At 43.6% G+C, this 21,243-nt stretch overlaps 2 long non-coding RNA genes across 4 annotated transcripts in view; both read left to right on the forward strand.

Annotated features, from left to right (window-relative positions):
* LOC131915208 (uncharacterized) overlaps nt 1-8,361 on the forward strand; it is a 55,070-nt gene extending 46,709 nt beyond the window's left edge. For all 3 annotated transcript variants that reach the window (XR_009380288.1, XR_009380289.1, XR_009380287.1), the window contains one exon: nt 7,985-8,361. This is a non-coding gene — a long non-coding RNA (uncharacterized LOC131915208). The remainder of the gene's footprint in view (nt 1-7,984) is intronic.
* Nucleotides 8,362-11,896: 3,535 nt separating this feature from the next.
* Nucleotides 11,897-13,417, forward strand: LOC131915209 (uncharacterized). The gene is made up of 2 exons (XR_009380290.1): nt 11,897-12,163; nt 13,090-13,417. It is a non-coding gene; the product is annotated as an uncharacterized LOC131915209 (long non-coding RNA).
* The last annotated feature ends 7,826 nt before the right edge of the window (nt 13,418-21,243 follow it).

The raw sequence follows: 21,243 nt of genomic DNA on the forward strand, positions 1-21,243 counted from the left end.
ATATATGTCTGTATGTATATATGCATTTCTTGTTGTCTTGGAGTAGAACAATATAAATTCACATCTCACAACAACATGTGGGGATTTTACAACTAAGGCCAGAGATTTTCTATCACATCTCAAGGACTTTCTGTGTTTTCTAAAGCTTTAAGGGCAAATTTTTATTATACTCCAGCATGATGAGTGGTTATGTGAGTGAACGCAGACAGAATTACATAGAAACAACAGATGCCAGAACTCCTCGATAGACTCCCTAATTGCAGAGGCTGGGGATTTGCAGGAAGAGGTCCAAAATACCCCAGAAGCAGGTGTTCTAGGCATTCCTGTGGCTTGCGTGGGCCTTGGAGGTATTTGATGTGGTAGACAACAGCTTGCTCGAACACAAGGCTGAATGAAACAGTTGGCATGAGGATTAGTGGTCGTGGGGAGCTGCAGATTAGAGAGTAAGGGAGGACGAGTCAAAACCTTGTGGGGCCAACCCAGGCAGTGTTGGCTTCTGGCTTCTAGGACCCTCTGCCTGCTCCGGATTACTATTCAGGTTCTCCGCACTCTCCCACCCTAAACAGCAGGCTGTTTCCCTGAGTGGGTCCTCCTCCCTGCTCTTCTCAGGACTGCCTCTTTCCCACCTGTCAGCTCCCCAAGCCTCTTCTCCTGACTGGCTCTTCCTCATTGCTTAGGACTTACCTTAATTCTTCTTGGAGAGGATTCTCTCTCCCCTGTTTCTCCCCTCACACCCTCTATCCCTTCCGAAGGTTAAGTTTCTCTGCAGTCATCATCAGGATCTGCCTCTTTGTTAGTCAAACGTGTTCACTGTTCCTTGAGTGTTGCAGAAATGGATATTTATGAGAAGGAACTGAATCCCAGCAGTTTCTGTGCTACAACCAACCACCAAATAATTGACGAATGAATGAATGAATGAATCTCCAAGGTGTCTTCAGTTGTACCATTTTCTGTTTGAGATGATCTCTTCTCTTAGTGGCATTGGCCATGTGCTAGAAGCACCTAAGTCCCTTGTTATCAGGATTTGTGAGTTAGTAATATGTTAGCCATGACTAATTCTCTTTAGTTTATTAACCAGCTAGAATAAGCACTGTACCACATAACAAAATTCTCTAACCTAGATAAAAATTCTTTTGTGATTTTGTCTTAAAAGCATATATGGAAGGGATGGCAGGAAAGGAGGGAGGGGAAACTGCAGTCAGTATGTAAAATAACTGAAAAAATCTTATTTAAATAAAACTAAGGAAGGCATATATAGAAGATTCATTTCTAACAATGTAGAAATGGGTAGTATCTCACATTACAAAACACCTAGAAATGCTGAATAAATCATGCCAAGCACACCTCTAAGTCCAAACACACCCTCAAGTTCAATGTGCAAGTACTGTGAGCACTATTCCTGCAGGGGACTCGTGAGCGATGGTATTTTCTATGGTCGAGAGATTCTTGAAGAAATCCTTCTACTGAGAGGGGAAAAAAAATCACGCAGCTGGTTTGTCTCATTTTGGGTTCCAAGGGAGGAAAACATCTCCACCATAATTCATGATCAAGACTTTCTTTGGCGTGGATTTGGGACTTATCTCCCAGAACTCAAAACCCTTAGTTTGAATAACTGACATATTCATGAATTCACTGATTCTTACCCTTGGGCTATTTGGCAGAGGAAACCGTTAATCCTTTCTGAAGAAACACAACCTAATGCAGAACTCACAGGAGCCTCACAGATAGGGGCTTAGATACGGGTTTATGATCCAAATCTATGCAACACTCACTCTACAAAGAAACAGCAGAATGAACAATTGCCTGGAAATTTCAGGTCAGTCGGTATCTACTGAATATTCTATGAGTTTAAAATGATTAAGCACATAAAACAATAAAAGTATGAAAAAATAAAACTGCAGAAAATAGGCAAATACAATGCTGATAAATGAAAAATGTATTCATGGATATTGAAAACTCAATAGACAGATTAGAAAGAACAAAGTGAGGATTAGCTAGCTGGAAGATTATTCACAAAGAGACTAAGAGGTGAAAAAGATGTCTAATAGATGCTCCAGACAGAGAATATATTTGAAGATAATATGACTAAAAACTTTGTAAGTTTTCTAAAAGCATGACTCACGTGATTCAGAAAATTCAAAAAGTACTAAATAATAGAAGTACCAACATACCTGTGCATACATAGTGCAGGAAACAGCAGGAAATGAGACCAAGGTCTCAAATCATCTTTTGAAAATTTCATACATGAGTACACTGTATTTATACCATTTCCAGCCTTCCTTCCCCCTCTAATTTCTCCTATGTCCCCTTCCACTCTCTTTCAAATTCATGATCTCTTCTTTTATATGTATCTAGTGTTAATATGTGTCTTTAATTCTTATAGTACATTTTTCTTCATGAAGTTGCTCTGGAGTTTGGTGAATGTATGTTTAGGATTATCATATCTTCTTGGTTAATTCTTCCCTTGTTAAGAATGATGTTGAGGGGCTGGAGAGATGGCTCAGAGGTTAAGAGTACTGACTGGTCTTCCAGAGGTCCTGAGTTCAATTCCCAGCAACCACATGGTGGCTCACAAACATCTGTAATGAGATCTGGTGCCCTCTTCTGGCCTGCTGTCATATATGCAGGAAGAACACTATATACATAATAAAGAATGATGTTGAAGAGGCCTAAACTTAACATTAACACAGCTGTGATAGGCTACAGACTAACAATACTGGGACTAGGCCTCACCATCACAATAACCAGGAAAAGCCACAAACTGTACCCTGCGGGGGACCAACCAGAATTGAGACAAACAAGTACTAGATGCTCTAGAACTTGAAAGATAGCTTACATCACTTGTATATAGGTTGCCAATTTCCTTGCAGCAACGCCAGTACCAGTCCCTGATTGATAAGACTTCTGTTGCCTCACTCCTGCCTAATCAGGAGTTCAGGCCCCATCTGAATCCAGAATTCTCCTACCCCCCCAATCCTTTACTCCTTAAAAACCCTGCCATAACTGAGCTCAATGCTCTCCCTGATCCAACTACTGTGTTAGAACGAACGGGAAGCCCAACTCAATCTTGCAATAAAGGTTCTTTGCTTTTGTATATGAATTCGGACTCCTGGTGATCTCCAGGGGGCTTGTAACTCAGGCATCACAACATATCCTTCTGAATCTCTTCGAATTAGTTTTGAAGTCTATTTGGTCAGATTTTAGGATAGTGATGCCTGGCCCCATTTGCTTGGAATACTTTTTTTCCATTCTTTCACTCTAAGTGAAAGGTACTTGTCCTTGAAGGTTAAAATATTTTGTAGAGAACAAAAAGATGGATTTTCTTTCTTTCATTTTCTTTTTCTTTTCTTTTTTTTGTTTTGTTTTGTTTTGTTTTGTTTTGTTTTTCGGGATACGGTTTCTCTGTATAACTTTGGAGCCTGTTCTGGCTCAATCTGTAGCCCAGGTTGGCCTCAAACTCACAGAGATTCACTTGACTCTGCCTCCCAAGTGCTGAGATTAAAGGTGTGCACCACCACACCAGGCTAAAGATGAATTTTGTTTCTTAATTCATTCAGTTAACCTGTATCTTTTGATCAGAGAGTTTAGGCCGTTCATGTTTAATGTTATTATTGAAAGATGTGTGTTGATTGCAGTAATTTTGTTACTTTTCTGCTGTTTATGTTCTTAGTCCTATTTTGTATTTTGGTAACTACAAGTGTATTTATTTTTCTTTCTGTGGCCACCTGGCTATGTTTATTCCTCTCTTGAGTCCAAAGTATTGCTTCCAGTTTTCTCTGTAGGACTGATGGACATGAATTCCTTTAGCTGTTTATAACATAGAAAATTTTTCTTTCTCCAACTATGGCTGATAGCTTTGCTGAGTAAAGTAGTCTAAATTGGTATGTGTTGTCTTTTAAAGTGTGGAGTACATTACTCTAGGTTTTTCTGAGTTTTAAAGTTTCCATGAAGAATTCAGCTGTTAGATGTAGCTGAAAGTTTTCCTGTGTCCCAGCCGGCCGGTGGTTGGGACAAATCTCTCCCACTTGCGTCCCCCAAGTAAGCACACAGAGGCTTATATTAATTACGAACTGTATGGTCATTAGCTCAGGCTTATTACTGACTAGCTCTTACATTTAAATTAATCCATAATTCTTATCTGTGTTTAGCCACGTGGCTTGGTACCTTTTTTCAGTTCTGCCTTGCCATCTTGCTTCCTCTGTGTCTGGCTGGCCACTCCTGACTCAGCTCTTCCTCTTCCCAGAATTCTCCTCATCTGCTTACCCCACCTATACTTCCTGCCTGGCTACTGGCCAATCAGCATTTTATTAAACCAGTGTACAAAAGTATTATCCCACAGCAGTTAGAGTCTGATGGGTTTTCTTTTCCATGACTTGTGGTTTTCTCATGAAGATTTCAGTACCTTTTCTTCGTTCATTATAGTTAATGTTTTAACTATAACATGGTGTGGGTCATTTTTTTCCCAATTATGTCACGTTGGTGTTCTGTGTGCTTCTTGTTTTTGTATGGGTATATCTTTCTTTAATTTGTGGAAGTTTTCTTCTATGGTCTTGTTGAAGATCTGATCTATGCCATTGACCTGGGATTCTTCTCCTTCTTCTATGCATAAAAGTCATAGATTTGACCTTTTCATGGTGTCTGAAAGTTCTTGCATATTCCTTTAGCGTGTATGCTTCAAATCTTGTCGTTTTCTTTGGTTTAATGGCCTAATTCTTCTATTTTATATCCAAGTCCTGATATTCTGTCTTCTACTTAATCTATTTTATTGCTAAGGCTTTCCCCCCACCAAGTTTTCTAATTGGTTTGTCGCATTTTTCAATTCTACTTTCATTTCTACTTGACTCTTCTTTAGTATGGCTATCTTTTTGCTGAATTCACTTTTCAAATCCTGAAAGTTTAATTCATTCAGCCTTAAGTTTGTGGTTCTTAGATTTCAATCAGGAGTTTACGCTTAGTCTCTTCAATTTCATTCTAGTGTTTGCTCATGGCCTCTTCAAATGCCTTGATTTCATTGTGTTTAGAGTTGTTCTCTTAAATTCTTTGTCGTGGGGTTTATCTAGTTAATTCTCATCAAAGAACATTTCCATAAAGATTAGTGATTTGCGGCGATGGTACATATTGTCTTGTGCTTTTGTATGATTCAGTGAGTATGCAGAGGTGAGCCTCCAATCCAAACCAAGATCTTAAGTAGCAAAAGCCAAATTATCCAAAATGAACAATGACATTAATATCATAAACCATGAATCAGAAGACAGTACGTCAATATTTTCAAGATACTTAGAAAAGATAGTTGACCTAAATTCTATGCCCAAGTAAACTATTGTTAAATGACAATAGTCAAGTGCATCTCATCAGGCTCTATGAATGGGCACAGTAAAAGAGGAATGAAACTAGTTCAGAAGACAAAAGTGAGTTGCAAAAATATAAAATAAGCGAGGACTTAGCAAATGTAGTTAGGGTCAGCAAGATGGTTCAGCTGGTAAGGTGTACACATGCAGGCCTAATGACCTGAGTTCAATCCCTGGATTTCTCAAGGTGGCAGGGAGAACAGTCTTCTGAGAGTTGACTTCTGGCCTCCACAGGCACACGATATACATACAGGTACACACACACACTAAAATAAATGAATACAAATAAATAGGTAATATTAAAAATGTAAGTGATTATGAATAGGATTGGTTATATGCAATAACATAGTAAATAAGGACTAATTTATGGTTGATAGAATGGGAGAGACTTAAAATATTATGGTAATTGTTGGCTTAGAGTGTTATAATGCTTTTCTATTATTTAGAAGGTAGCTAAAGGTATCTGTTGACTCTACACTTTGGTTCACATACATGTAATCAGATTGTGAATATTGCCACTAATGGAAATGAAATGTATAATTTTTAAGATGATAAAATGCTCTTTAAAAAGTTGTGGCCTGGTGCAGTTCACAATGTTCTATTGCAGTTAAGACCCTATTGCTAAAGACATCTCACACGTTGGTCACAGGGCATAGAGGAGTTAGGCTGAATCTGAGCTAGAAGTTTCCTCCCTGAAACTATCTTCTGTAATTATACAGGTACTGAGCAGACTGCTGGAGGTAAAAAGCCATCAACAGTTCTTACAGGGCTGTAAATTCCATGAGCTACATGATGACCTGTGAGGAAAAACATGCCTTCTAGTGCAACAGTGGCATGATTGTTAGGCAGTAACCAACCCCTTTTCTGCTTGGATTTGAGGTCCACTCTGTAGAAGATAATTCATGTGTGGCTCTGTAACTCGGTCAAGAGCCCCTGGCTGGAGAAGTCAAAGGCCTTAGGGGAATAACTACGACTGTTATTTTGCCAAATGATCATGTTATTAAAATGTCTTCTAAGCACCTACAGATTCGTGCTGCACCCAGTCTTCATCAGAGAAACTTCTCACTGACTGCACATGCAGTCAATGTAGAAAACCATAACTATGCAAAGTGCCAAGAATAAATGAGGGTGGAATGCATGGCCCTAGATGGTACAACTACATTGTTGTTTTTCCATCATCACAGTGGCTGCACCTGAATCTACTGTTCTTTCAGCCAGTCATTTCAGGGTCTGCAGTTACTGGCCCGCTTCTCAAGCTGCAGCCCAGCGGGACGTTTACATCCTGCCAGATCTGCCTCCTGCCTCTGCCATCAAATGTAGTTTTTAACTAAATCTCTATGGTTTTATTTACCAATAAAGAACCAGGAGTCAGAGGCTGGGGTGAAAACCTGCTAGCTCAGAGAGGTTGAGAAGCAACTAGTTGACCTTCCCTCTTTGCCAGCATCTCAGACAAAAGCTCGCCCTTCCTCTCCTCCAAACCAAGAATGACCGCCACACTCAAAGTCCCTCCCTACTACTTCCTGTGCATCTCCCTATCCAGTTTCTGGACCCCCTCTGACTCTCTTTGATTACTTTCTGTCAACTGGTTGCTAGCTCCGCCTCCTGACCCAAGGTTGATTTTATTTAATTAATGCAAAGGCAAACTCAGGGTTCACAGTGTGATTGAATATCCCACAACACTGTATCATCCCTCCAAGGCTCAGAAAATATAACTGGGGACAGAAAGAATGTAAGAGCCACAGGACAAGGAGATGTGCAGCAAAAAGATGTCTCCTTGGCTGATACAGCTATTGATCTCATGTTTTCACTGCAACTGTGGTCATCTGCATCAGATCTGCATACGATGGGGCCAATCAGTGTTTTTTAAAACTTTATTATAAAAATATCACAAGCAAGGAAAAAAATTCACAACAAAATTAACCAGACACAAAGACTATCTCAGTGAACTTTCTTTTTCTTTTTTTTTTCTTTTTTTTTTGTTTTTTGTTTTTTGTTTTTTGTTTTGTTTTGTTTTGTTTGTTTTTCAAGACAGGGTTTCTCTGTGCAACAGCCCTAGCTGTCCTGGAACTCACTTTGTAGACCAGGCTGGTCTCGAATCACAGAGATCCACCTGCCTCTGCTTCCCAGAGTGCTGGAATTAAAGAGGTATACCACTACGCCCAGCCCCCACAGTGAACTTCTATACAGCTAGAATACTCATTCGGACCAGAAGCTGTGGAGCTTCACATTACAATTCACACTTTCAGCATCAAACATATTTGATATACTTATCCACCACCAAAAATTAAAAATCTAGCATTATAACTAGAAAAATCATTAGCCTTATATCTTCTTCTATAACTCCTGTCCATCACCTGCACCTGCTCCTTCCTCATTCCCTAATATTTAACCTTTCTTATTCTCTTTTCTACTACATTGTATACTATACCCACATGCGCATTTGTTTACAGTCAATCATATATTATTATGTAGATTCTGAATACGAAGGAAAAGTGTGTTTTTTTTTCCTAAGACCATATGACCTCGCTTAATATTCTATACCCTAAGTCCATGCATTTTCCTGAAAATTTTGTGATTACATTTTTCTTTAGGGCTGAATAGTATTCTGATATACATTTATCTGTGTTTCATCACAGATGAGGAGAGCCCAAGAAGACCCAACCCTACATGAGACACTAACTAGCAATCAACAGTCTGTGGTGGCTTGAACAAGATGTCCCCATGGTCTCAGGCCTCTGAATGCTTGGTCCCCAGGTTGTGACACTGTTTGGGAAGGTTTGGAGGTGTGGACTTGCTGGAGGAAGTGCGTCACCGAGGGTGGGCTTTGAGGTTTCAAGTGCTGTGCCTATCCCCACCCCACACCCCCAGCTTCCTGTTGGTGGTTTAAGATGTGCACTTTCTGCTGCTGCTCCTCTGGCCACGGCTGCGAGCTACCACGCTTCCCTGCTGTGATGGTGAGGCCTTCTTAGCCCTCTGGAACCTTTAAGACCCAAATAAACCCTTCCTTCTGTAAGGTGCCTTGTTAACGGTGTTCTATCACAGCATAACGCACAGCTATTGGGAGAGGAGTACCATTTTCATCAGTGGTGAGTCACTAGTAAGTTGCCCTTGGTCTAGGAAATGACCTCCCACCCACACACAGGTGAGAAACTCTAATTAAACTTGGAGAACCACACATAGAAAGAAGCCATGCCAGTGGAGGGGGACTCATTGAGAATAAGGATTCCAGAAGAAGGAGAGGGGGAGAGATGAAAGAGGGGAGTGGGGTGTGTGAAAATGACTAAAATTCATTATGTAAATGTGTAGAACAACTTTAAAAGTTAATGTCTTGTTACAAAGCAGTATGCCGCCGCAGGATCCTCTTGTTGATAAGCAAATGTGGTGGGAAGTGGAAAGGCCGTTTGAGACTTTCCCTTTGGATTATTTTGCAGTTAATTAACCGAGAAGCCAAAGAAGGCATGGATGGGGAAAAGGAGAGAGGGGAAGCTGAAAGATAAAGGAATTAGCAAACATTTAGGGCCAGTTCCTCAGGTTTCACCTGCAAGAACCCACCCTTCAAATGGAAACCGTGTGGCTTTCTCTAACGTCACATCAAGTGTGCAGAGGCGGGAAGGAACCCTCCAAGATTCCTTAACCAGCAGCTCACAGCCGCTTCAGTCTCTGAAGGCAAAGCTATGCTGCCCGTGGAATGTTCTCTCCAACCCTTCTTATCTGCTGCAGACCAAGAGGAGCTAGATATCCCAAAGCCAGAGGAGGGTGACAGGTGGGGGCACGGGAGGGTAGCAGGGCCTGAGGAACTCTGGGAGGAAGAAAAAGGAAGGGTGGGGAGGATCGGGATGTCAGGCCTGAGCTCTCAGACCTCAGCGGGACCGAGTGGAGGAAGTCCCTAAAGCTGATTTCATTCTCTGAGGCGATTCTTTCTTGGCCTTACCTGGAGAGAGAGAGAGAGAGAGAGAGAGAGAGAGAGAGAGAGAGAGAGAGAGAGAGAGAGAGAGAGAGAGAGAGAGAGAGAGAATGGGCTGAGGAATACATACACACATTTCTACCATACTGGAGGACTAAGGTTAGTTTTCTATGCCGGCTCGCACTTTGAAATTCAGTGTAAAACTCTCTCTCTCCCTCTCTCTCTCTCTCTCTCTCTCTCTCTCTCTCTCTCTCTCTCTCAATCTATTTTGGCTCCTTTCATAGCGTTCTGCAGCTTTACAGGAAGGGAATTCCTAACTCACATTTTAATCTCTGGGGCTGGAACAGGGTGGAAACCTGCAGGCTCCCAAGGGGATTTCTTTTCCCCCATTAGCATTTCAGTAGAAGCCTTAACTCCACAAACAGAAGGCACAATGTGTAGCAAGAGGTCTGGTCCCTGCCTGGTCTGCCTCTAGCTCGCCGGGGCTCTCAATACGTCTATTGTTACCTAGCACTGAAAATAGCACTTTCTCTCTTAAGCCTCATTGCTATTTGTACTTGTTCAAAATGCCTGGCTGGGTGCTTTCATCTGCGAAACCTTGCATAATTCCAGGGGCGTTGCTGTACACATTTATTGGAGAGAAAAATGTGTTCTCTCCCAGCTGTGTGCGAGGCAGGAAGAATCCAGTAAACAGGCATACAGTTTATCAGATAAGGACACAGATTGTCATTACCACTTACCCACGGAACGGCAACAACAGCGAATCAACCACTGAGTTAATTAGAACCCAGGCTTGCAGCCCGGCTTCAGTTCATAGAATGAGCACTGTTTTCTCTTGACCTAATTACAAGATCATCTTAAATATCATCATTTTGTAAAAGACCCTGCAACTACAAATTACTTTGTGAACCGTATTATTGGGTCTCAAAATGTGGCTGAAACTTGAAGATGCTTGCAATTTGAAAAAAAAAAAAAAAAATGCTGTCACCAGGGAACAGTGATGTTACTGGGCCATAGGACATTATGCTCTTTTCTCCCCAGTTTCCCCTGCACCTATCTTAAAAAGGAGGTCAGAATACCTTTGGGTCTTATTAGCCGATTATAGGTGGTAGATTCCAAAAAGCTGCTGAGATCAGTGATGTTTGGGTTAGGTAGTCGTTCTTGCCCTCAGCTCCAACAACAGCTTATTAGTGTGATCTCAGGGTGAAGGAACCAACCATCAGATAATTGTTTAAAATGCTGTCTCACCACCACCACCATCAACAGCAAAAAAAAAAAATTTAGAAGCTAAAAGAACGTTCTATAAATAAGCTCGATTAAATTCAGGGAACACAGCAGGCTACTTTGCTGTGTTAGATCATTACTGTAGAATTTTATTTGACTATTTGCCCCGAGGGACTACAGTGCTGGAGACTTACAGAGCCCCAATTTTTTCAAGTCCCCCAGTATCAAGGGGAGGAACATCGAGGGCAGGAAAGAAAGATTCATGTCAAGTGGACCCTGGAACGTTACCAGAAAATCTGCCACCATTAGGGTGCTGAAAATCCTGTTCTCAAACACACGGCTCCTTTTGTGTGTGTGTGTGTAAGGAGGGAGGGATGGTACTCTTGATGAATAAAACTGCAGACCCCTGAAAAATCACTCCAAACTGTTTTTTAAAATACCAAACGAAAACTGAAATAACACAACTTTCCCGCGGTAACTCTCAGCTAGTCTTGACAGATAGATGTTCTTTCACGCCATCACCACTAGAGGGCGGAGCAGGCTGCTTCAATTTCCTAGGACCTTTTCCCCACTAGGGGCGCCGAAGGTTCTAAAGAGAGGCAGGCTGAACTCTGAACAGAACTTCTGATTCAGGGGAAATCGGGGCTCCCTCTCGGGGATCTTAGGCTTATTAATAAGAGAATTTAAGAATGGATCCAAACGGAAGTTCAAGGATACTTTTATTTGAGTGGAAAAGAAAATGCTCAGGGCAAGCAAACTCTTTAAAACTCAGTAGCTGCCAGCAGGAGGAGAAAGGAGGAAAAAACGACCATGCCCTGTAAGAGGGCATGGAAGTCAGACACATGATGGACAGACAGCCACATGGTGGGGAGGAGAGCTTTAGAGAAAAAGGAAGGACGCCCAAGGATCGGGAAAAGCAGACTGCAGGTTCTGGCCAAAAAAAAAAAAAAAAAAAAAAAAAAGGATACTAACAAAGAAAAGAAAAGGGATAAGTTGCACCTCTCTCGCTCAGGCCTCAGAAACTCATGGTGGCTCCTAGGGACTGTGCTGGGGATGGGGATCACAGAGAGAAAAATTACAGTATCTTGTTAAAGGAACAGTGGTCCTGCCTATCTCTTTAGCATGTGAGCCTACCTTCCTAGGGATGATCCCTTGTCCAGGGTGACTGCTGGACCCAACTGGAATGTTAGGTCCCTACCCAGGCCAGAGATTTTGTTCTCTTGACCAGGAGTTTTCCCGTAACGGCCACTTTTATTGCTGCTCTAACACTTTGGACTTACAAGTCTCTTGCCCCGTGTGTAGCTCACTCGCTGCTATCAGGACCAGAGGGGTGGGGGGAAGCAAAGCTTGGTGCCTTTGACAGCATCTGCTTCGTAAACGTTTCTTTCTCCTGTCCACCTTCCAAGGGCTGCATTTAACACTGGGGCTGTAAGAAGCAGCAGTTGGCTATTTCCTCTTCAGGCTTATTGTCTGGGCCGGGGCACAGACAAGGGGACTGATCAAAAACTCTTAACGTTTATATTCACTATGAGATCCAAGGGGAGACTGTGATTCACAATTGTGAGTGGAACAAGGGGGGTATGACCTCACGAACCCAATGCCTGAGACATCTGGAGGCCTAAGGACCAAATCACAAACACGGCGTGAACAAGAAAGACGAGGCAGGAAAGCACCCCCTCTTCCTAAGGTATTTTCGGTCTAAAGCAGAGGTTCTCAACCTTCCTGATGCTGTGACCCTTTAGTACAGTTCCCTCACGTTGTGATGACCCCCTCAACCATAAAATTATTTTCATTGGTACTTCGTAACTATAATTTTGCTACTCTTGTGAATCGTAATGTAAACATATGATAGGCGATCCCCCCACAGGGGTCACGACCCACAGGTTGAGAACTGCTTTTCGAATGGTAGCTCTGACGGAAAACACAAATACAAAGAGGAAAGCCAATCGCTAATTGAAGTGGTGTGCACTGGGCTGCTGGACACACACCCTTCTGTGTGTGCAGAAGCTCTTGTGGAAAGGCTTCAGCCCCAGGGTAGCCCACCTGAGAATGATGTGGGCAAAGGACGGACAGAGGGGATGGTTTCCTCACGGAACATGTCCTAGTTAGGGTTTCTAGTGCTGCAACGAAACGCCATGCCCAAAAAGCAAGTTGGCGGGGAAAGGGTTTGTTTAGCTTACACTTCCGCATTGCTGTTCATTACTGAAGGAAGTCAGGACAGGAACTCAAGCAGGGCAGGATACCGGAGGCAGGAGCTGATGCAGAGGCTGTGGAGAGGCGCTGCTTACTGGCTTGATCACCATGACTTGCTCAGCCTGCTTTCTTATAGAACCCCAGGACCACCAGCCCAGGGATGGCACCACCCACAACGGGCTGGGCCCTCCCTCATTAACTACTAGTTAAGAAAATGCCCTACAGCTGCATCTCGTGGAGGCATTTTCTCGATCGAGGTTCCCTGCTTTCAGACAAGTCTAGTTTGTATGTCACGTTGACACAAGCCCAGCCATGTTACTGAAACATGCCTGGCTTCTCCAGTACGTCTCCCTAATCCACCAACTGTGCCTGGAGAGCTGGAGGCTAATGGATCAATTCTCAGTCCTATCTACATTTCAGCTCCCGTGGGGATCATCTAAGAAATACCAATCCTGGGTTTTCTCCCTACCATGTGCATGGTCTTGGTGTCGAAGAACTCTCCAGGTGATCTTCGAGTGTTTCTGGGGGAGGCCAATGGGATTCTCCGCTTTGAGATTTCACAGGAGACACAGAAACTTCAAGCAAGGATCCCGGCAGCTGCAGTTTTTCCTAGCATCGTTAACTGAAAAAATACTTCAGCCTTCCACCTGTGTGACTTTTGCCTGCACCTTCTGCACTTGGGATGCTTTCTAGGGGGTGACTGGTGTTGCAAGGAAAATTATTTGAAAATAAAAATGAAGGCACCCCAGGTAGACAGTGTTGCACAAGTATTTATCACGCGTCTTTAGGTTTTTAAAAAGCATCCCTCTGATGGGGCCCTGAAAGTGCCTCACTCTGGGCTTCATTTCCTCTCACATCTTCAGCTGCCTCTCTGTCCTTCTCGTCAGGAACGTGTGACTGAGCGCTACAGAAAGTCATAGGTGTTGGTGGCAGAGGCTGCTGGTGCTGCTGGTGCTGCTGAAGCCACGCCCCTCTTCTCTCACACAGCTTGGTTCTCCTCCAGTGTGCCGACTGTAGGCCAAGGTTGGAGGCTCTGGTTCCCACCGTCGTGGCTGCACCCAGGCCATCCCTACACACCAGCACCGTGTAACTTTGGCTGGCACTTAGGCTCAAACTAGGGTCCAAGACAGAATGGTGTCTGAAAAAGCTGATTCTATTCTGGCCGGACAGCTAAGTAAGAGCCCTACAGACAGGAAGGGGAAATAGATTAACTGGGGTGGGGGAGGGGCAGCACCTCAGGCAGCTCCTGTGGCTGGCAGGGCCAACCTCTCAGGCACCTGACTCCTGGCTCCAGTGAGGGAGGAGCCGCAGCTTGCTGATGGTTTGGACAGCTCAGGCTTTCAGCGGCTGTGGGTGTCATGAAGTGGCAGATAATAAAACAGACAGAATGAAGTATCCAGCAAAGACAAGTGGTTTGGAATTTCACCAGGAGAAACGCAGACCCTGGAGTAAAAGGTAGCACGCTCCTTGAGTCATGTATCAGCCGTGACTGTGGCAGCAGGGCTTCCACAGAGACAAGGACAGAGCATTTGGAGGTTGTGTGAAATCGTGGTTTAGGGCATGGAGACCCGACACAGTCCCCTCCAGCTCAGGACTTGCTTCCTGGGTCTCATGGCACGCCGATTCACTCAGGCAACTCCATGAGAAAGGCAGAGATAGCAAAGTGTTCGCAGGAGAACTAACCCAAGACCCCAAGGGCCCATGGAACACATAAACAGTATTTCCAGTATGGCTCAGGGACAGCCAGTCTCCATCAGTTCCGGGAAAGCTTTGAGGCAGCAACATTTTCTTCTTGTATTTCATTTGCTGGCGTTTCTATTAACCTCTGCTGAACACAGAGCATTGCTTGCACCATGGCAACAGAACAGGAATTCCATGTCTCTGAAGGTCTCCATGAGGTTTTGGGGAATCTGGGAAATGTTCCAGCTAGGGTTCTGGGAAACCATCAGCACACCCAAATTAGGATCTCTCCAGGAAGGCTCCTGTGCTGACGTGTAGCCTAGGTGAGGGGTGCTGAGGTAGCCCGGGCTTGAGCAGCAAAGGGTTACTACACCTGCAGCCAGGGTGCTGCTGTGTGCACAGTACGAGCACTAGAAGAGATAGATCATGGAGGGAGGGCCAACTTGAGATAACGATGACCCCAGGCCAGCTCTGGGCCTACCCTTGGGTCTCTGATACCTGAAGCAAAGGACTTGGCAGATACTGTTTTTTGAGTCTGTCCTATGGATATCATGTTGGACGTAATCACACTCACCTAAAAATAAAGCAGTTAAACATTCCCATTTTTTGTTCAGAAGCACACATGGAATTCTTTAGGCCAGCCTGGCAATCAGCCTCTACACCGGTAGTTTTCAACCTGTGGGTTGCGGCCCCTTTGGGGGTTGAACACCCCTTTCACAGGGGTGACATATCATATATTCTGCCTATCAGATTTTTACATTACAATTCAGAACAGTAGCAAAATTCCAGTTATGAAATAGCAACGGAATAATTTTATGGTTGGAGGGTCTCCACAACATGAGGAACTGTATTAAAGGGTCACAGCATTAGGAATGTTGAGAACCACTGCTTTAGACCTAGTATTGATAATGATAATGTGATCAGCCAAGGAAGACTAGAGAGGGGAACCCAACCTCCTATCACCGAGGCAGCAGGGGGAGGTGGGTCAGGGTCTAGCCAACAGTCAGGCCAGGCAGTCTTCATGTCCTATGTTTCTGCCCAGCTTTCTTCCCTTCTACATCTCTCCCTTCTGTGTTTAATACTCAAGGTCGTAATGCAGGCCACCTTGCTCTCTTCTTGCCCTGTGTCAATTCCCACTCTCTTTTCTTTCTCCCTTGTTCTTTCCTTTTGCTTTTTTTCTCTCTATAGAGTACAGACAAGCCAGTTTTGCAAGGTCCCTGTGCCTCAGTCTCCCGAGAGTCGGGGCTGCTCTGTTACCTGATAGCATGTCTTTGCTATCGCTGTCCTCTGCTTCCTAACACTGTTGGTGCTCAGGGGGTACTGTTGCACAGTCGACTGCCCCTGTTTTCAGAGTGAGTCTACCCCTGGCTGTGACTGTGTTACAGGGGAAGACATTAGTTTCGGGAATGCTTTGAAGCCTGGGTCCTTGTTGGTTTCTCCAAAGAGGATTTCTGTTTAGCTGGGAACATATGGGATAGGCATGCCACCAGTACTATTTACATTCTTGGCTTGCGATCTTGGAGGACCGAGCAGGCGCTGAGTTAGAGCCCCAAGCCTGTTTAAGAACTGGCTCAGTAAATATTCTTAGACAAGGTGAGTATTTGTTTGTTTGGTTAGTTTCAGTGTTTTACCATTTTACGTAAAGAAGAGGTCAGAACTAGAAGGTCCCTTGCTTCCATCTTTGAGGGACAGCCTTTAGAACAGAGTTTAGATAGATCTCTCTGGCCTGCCTGGCAGGGCCCTTTATCTTCGTCCCCTCTTTTTTTTTTTTTTTTTTTTTCCATGTGGCTCTGCATCTTGATCTGCTATTAAAATCAAAGTTGTAAGTCCAGGTAGATGGAGAGACACCCTTGGGGCATTCTGAAATAAGGGACCTGTCATTGTAGCTTCCTACGGTATACTCTGAGCCAAAACTATCCAAATCATAGCTTCTTTAACAGAGCATCTGGAAGGCCTGGAGGTGGGGCAGTCAATTCCATTCTTTCTGGAGAAAGAAAGTGAGATAAAGCTGCCCAGAGTGACATATGCACCAACGGAGCCAGTGTATCTGAGAGCCACGTCCAGGATCTTCCTCACAAAAATCACAGCGGTTCTGACTGTTGTCAGAAGGGATGGAGACTACCTTGTGTGTGTCAACAGTTCTTGAAGTTGTTTTTTTTTTAATCACATCAGCCTTCCTTCATGATCCTCGCTAGCTTTTCTGACCCAGAACTACAGAAAGAAGAGGATCCTGGGAAGTGTGGTGCCTAGCCTTCCCAGGCACAATAAATTGAATGCATGAAATAAGAATAGATTCTATTTTATAAAAATAGTGTCCTGACAATTTTCATGTAAAAAGCCATTGATTGTGGCACCATAACTCCATCTAACTCAATGTTAAATGCAGGTCAGAACAGTATCAAGTATGCTGCTCTGTCCTGTTTGGTCTTTCTACTCACGCTGCTCTGAACTTGAATTAGGTACTTCCATCCTGGAGTCAGTTGTGCTTCAGCCTAGGGCTCTATTGCAGTCTCACTTGTCCAGTGTTAACCTGAATTCCTGGGTAAATGGAGTCACATTCAGAAAGTCCTCTTGCACCTCGATCTGTATCTTGTACTGCCTGTGTTGTCTCCTAGCAGTTTTACATTTTCAAGTTCCAAATGGATGACTTTGATCCATATGGAGCTAATTTCTGTGCCTGGTGACAGACGTTTCATTCTTCTACATGTGGGCATCCAGTTTTCACAGCACCATTTGTTGAAGATGCTGTCTCTTCCCTGCTGTGTATGATTTGGCTTCTTTGTTAAGTATTAAGTGGCTGGAATTAGTCTACTCATGTTTGAGTCTTTGATTCTGTTCCATTTATCTACATGACTGTGTTTTGCCATATTGTCTTTTTTTTTCCTTAATGACTGTGGCTCTGTAATTTATCTTGAAGTCTGGAATGGCTCTCTAATATTATCCTTTTTGCTCAGAATTGCTTTGACTATTGGTGTTCTTTCTAGTTTCACATGAATTTTAGGATGGATTTTTCTATTTCTGTGAAGAATGTTATAGGTATTTTGATTGGTATTGCATTTAATCTGTAAATTGCTTTTGGTGGGATGGTCATTTCTACAATATTCTACCCATCCATGAACATGGGTCTTTCCTTTTTCTTGTGTCTTCCTCAATCTCTTTCTTCACAGATTTAAAGTTTTCCTTGTACTTCCTTAGTCAGATTTGTTCCCCAAATGTTTTTGATGCTGTTGTAAATGGGAATACGTTCACAATCTCTTTCTTGGTGTGTTAGTTGTTAGTATAGAGAAAGACTATTTTTGTAAGTAGATTCCATACCCTGCCACTTTGCTGAATTTGTTGATCATTTCTAGAAGTTTTCTGGTGGAATTTTGGGGATCTCTTATGTACAATATCATACCATGTGCAAACAGGGATAATTTGATTTCTTCTTTTCCTCTTTGTATTCCTTTAATTTCATTCTCCTGCCTTGTTGCTATGGCAAGTTCTTCTAGAACTCTCTTGAAAAGGAGTGGGGGTAGTTGGCAGCCCTATCTTATTCCTTATTATAATGGAGTTGCTTCTGGTCTTTCTTCATTTAGAATGATGTTGGCTGTGGGTTTGTCTCATAAGCCTTTACCATGTTGAGGTATGTTCTCTCTAGTACTACTCTCTCCAGGACTTTTATCATAAAGGCATGTCAGATTTTGGTTAAAGGCCTTCTCTGCATCTATTGACATGGCCATGTGATTTTGTTTTTGTTTTTTCGAGACAGACTTTCTCTGTGTAACAGCCTTGGCTGTCCTGGAACTAGCTCTGTACACCAGGCTGGTCTCAAACTCGCAGAGATCTGCCTGCCTCTACCTCCCCAGTGCTGGGATTAAAGGCACATACCACCACTGCCTGGCTGATCATATAGTTTTTGTCTCCTATTTATATGATTTGCTATATTAATTTGATTATGAATGTTGAATCATTTCCCAGATACTTGCTCAGCAATTTCATTGCCACCACATTCTCAATAGCTAAGAAATGGAAACCACCTAAATCTCTTTCAGCTGATGAATGAATAATGAAAATATGGTATATATATAATATATATGTACCATGTATATATGAGTATGATATATATATATATATATATACATATACATATATCAGCATACTCTTCAGCTGCAAATAAAAATAAAATTTGCAGGTAAATAGATGGACCTAGGAAAGATTACATTGGGTGAAGTAACTCAGACCCAGGAAGACAACATGTGATGGCATGTCCTCTCATCTGTGGTTTCTAGCTACAAATCTTCACATGGGGACATATAACGTGCAGTAGCTGCAGAAACCAGGAAAGTACAAAAGGACAGTGGAGGTGGGGGCTTGAGAGGGAAATAGCCGAATACCGGTGATGTGAAGGTGGAAACAGAAAAATGGGAGGGTGCCAGCTGGGGAGGAGGAGGAAGTTCAACGGACCAGGAGAAGGAGGGAGGAGAGACAGACAACATCAAGGGTGTTGGATTGGATAAAGCATCAAAGAGTCACATTATTTTCTATTTACCTAAATGTATACACTACATACATTTTAAGATATACATCTTAAATGAAGTTATGTCACTTGGGCTGACAATGCTCCCCACAAGAACCATAGACTAACAAAAACCCGAGTGCCAGGCATGATAAACCTCCTTTCAAAATGTCCATCAGGGTAGTTCAAGTGACTCTCAAAACAAGAAAGCTTCTGCCGTTGCCCCTGGACACCTCTCAGAGCTTGAAGGTAAACCTCTGGTGCTGACAACACCACACAGGGTTCAGGTTCCTCCAGTTAGGATTAACCTGAAAGCGTCATTCCTGAAGTCTAGTGCTGTGGGATGTCCTGTATGTTGTGAATAAATAAAACGCTGATTGGCCAGTAGCCAGGCAGGAAGTATAGGATAGGCGGGACAAACAGAGAGGAGAGGCTGGGAGGTGGAAGTCTGGAGGAGATGCTGCAAGCCTGCCATCCAGGGAGCAGCATGTGAAGGCAGCAGGTAAAGCCACGGAACACGTGGCAACATATAGATGAACAGAAATGGGCTGAGTATAAGAGTAAGAGCTAGACAATGGCAGGCCTGAGCTAATGGCCGAGCAGTTTAAATAATGTGTCTGTATGTTTATTTTATAAGTGGGCTATGGGACCGCCGGGGCTTGGCGGGACCCAGAGAGAAAAACTCTAGCTACAGTCTAGCTTCCAAGATACCAGAAAGTACTATGTAAGATGCCAAGAGAAAGTAGCAATTAATAGTCCCACCCAGCTGTCACACCTATGAACCACAACAATAACAGCGTGACAGGATATTCACTAAGGTGTAGTAAGTGGAATCTACATGTTGGTAACCTAAGTGGTAAGCCTGAGTGGACTCAAGGCCACCCAACAGGAGGAAGATCATGCCTGGTACTAGAAACTTAGCCAGCTACCTGGGGCTTGGAGATCATGGGTCTTGGAAGAGAATCTACTACCACAACTTTTCTAGGCCAGCTTAATTCCTTGCTATATTCTGAATCTTCTCCTTACACCCACAGTATAGCTACCACCTCTCATCAAAGAGGCCTCTTTTCACAGAAAATGGAGGAACCACAACTGCACACAGTACAGAGTTCGACAGACTGTGCAGAGAGCAGCCCCGATGGAAACATCTACTGTTCCTGCATCTATGGCCCAGGGAGTATCTCAGAAAAGGGGGGCAGGATTGGAAGAGCCAGAATCCCAGGAAGTCTATTGGGAAACAGTCTCTCCTAGAAATGACTGCGTAAACCAGATCTGAACAACGACAACAGCAATGAGCATGCTAGCAGGGAAGTTGTAAAATCTTACGGGGTATTTGTATATTTGTGCATATATATATAAGGTAGCTTTATGTATGACTATATATACTATATATTTGTGCACATATATTTGAGAGTGCAGCGGTAGATAGGAGGGAGTGGAAGAAGAATCTGAAGGGAGGAGAGGGAAGGGGAATGATTATCATTTAATTTAATTGCATTTAAAAATAAAAAAAAAACTCATGAGAGATCAACAATATTTAAACTGAGTCTACAGGTTCGTCTTTCCTCAGAAACATGAGCACAGTGCCCTCTAGTGGACGCCCGCCGCTCACTGTTGCAGTCATTCCTTGACTACAAAGACTTTGTTTTGGTCTGAAGAAACTGTCAGCGTCTTCCTGAGAATCACGCGCGGCTGGGGAGTCGTGAAAGCAGCGCCCCCCCTCCCACCTTCCTCTCCAATCTCCGTTCACGTTGTCAGGAGGTTCCATCATTGGGAACGCCTGTGGGGTTTCACTCCACCACAGGTCCTCAGTTTCCCTCCGCTCCAGAGAACGGCACCAGCAAGCGTCATCCTCAGCCACACGTGGGCAAGTGTCTCACTTACTGCGGGACTTCAAGACGGCACAGTGCTGGCTGCTCCTAAGCCCCCAAGTCAGAAGCTCCGCCTGGGATCCAGGAATTGTTTTCATGAATGGCTTCCACGTGGAGGTCAGAGAACAACTTTGAGGATGGAGTCAGTTCTCTCCTTCCACAAATACGTGGAACTTAGGTCACTAGGCTTGTCCACCAAGCTCCTTTAGCTGCTGAGCCGTCTCACTGGCCCGCCCTGCAATTTTTAGGTAAGATACAGAGCCTAGAAATCTTCATCTATTTTTAAAGCTGCATATTACTCCCGCCTATGGAAATGCCATTATTCCTGGGTGGTTGTTTTGGTCGTTAGCTTAGCCTTTAACAGCTGAACCACCTCTTCAGTCTCCCACCTCCAACCCCCTTTTTTGAGACAAGGTCTTTCTAAATAGCTTTGGTTATCACAGAACCCACTGTGTAGACCAGGCTGGCCTTGAACTCACAGAGACCCACCTGCCTCTGCCTCCTGAGTGCTGGGATTAAGGGCAT

The sequence above is a fragment of the Peromyscus eremicus genome, chromosome 7 (assembly GCF_949786415.1).
Source record: "Peromyscus eremicus chromosome 7, PerEre_H2_v1, whole genome shotgun sequence".
Lineage (NCBI taxonomy): Eukaryota > Metazoa > Chordata > Mammalia > Rodentia > Cricetidae > Peromyscus > Peromyscus eremicus.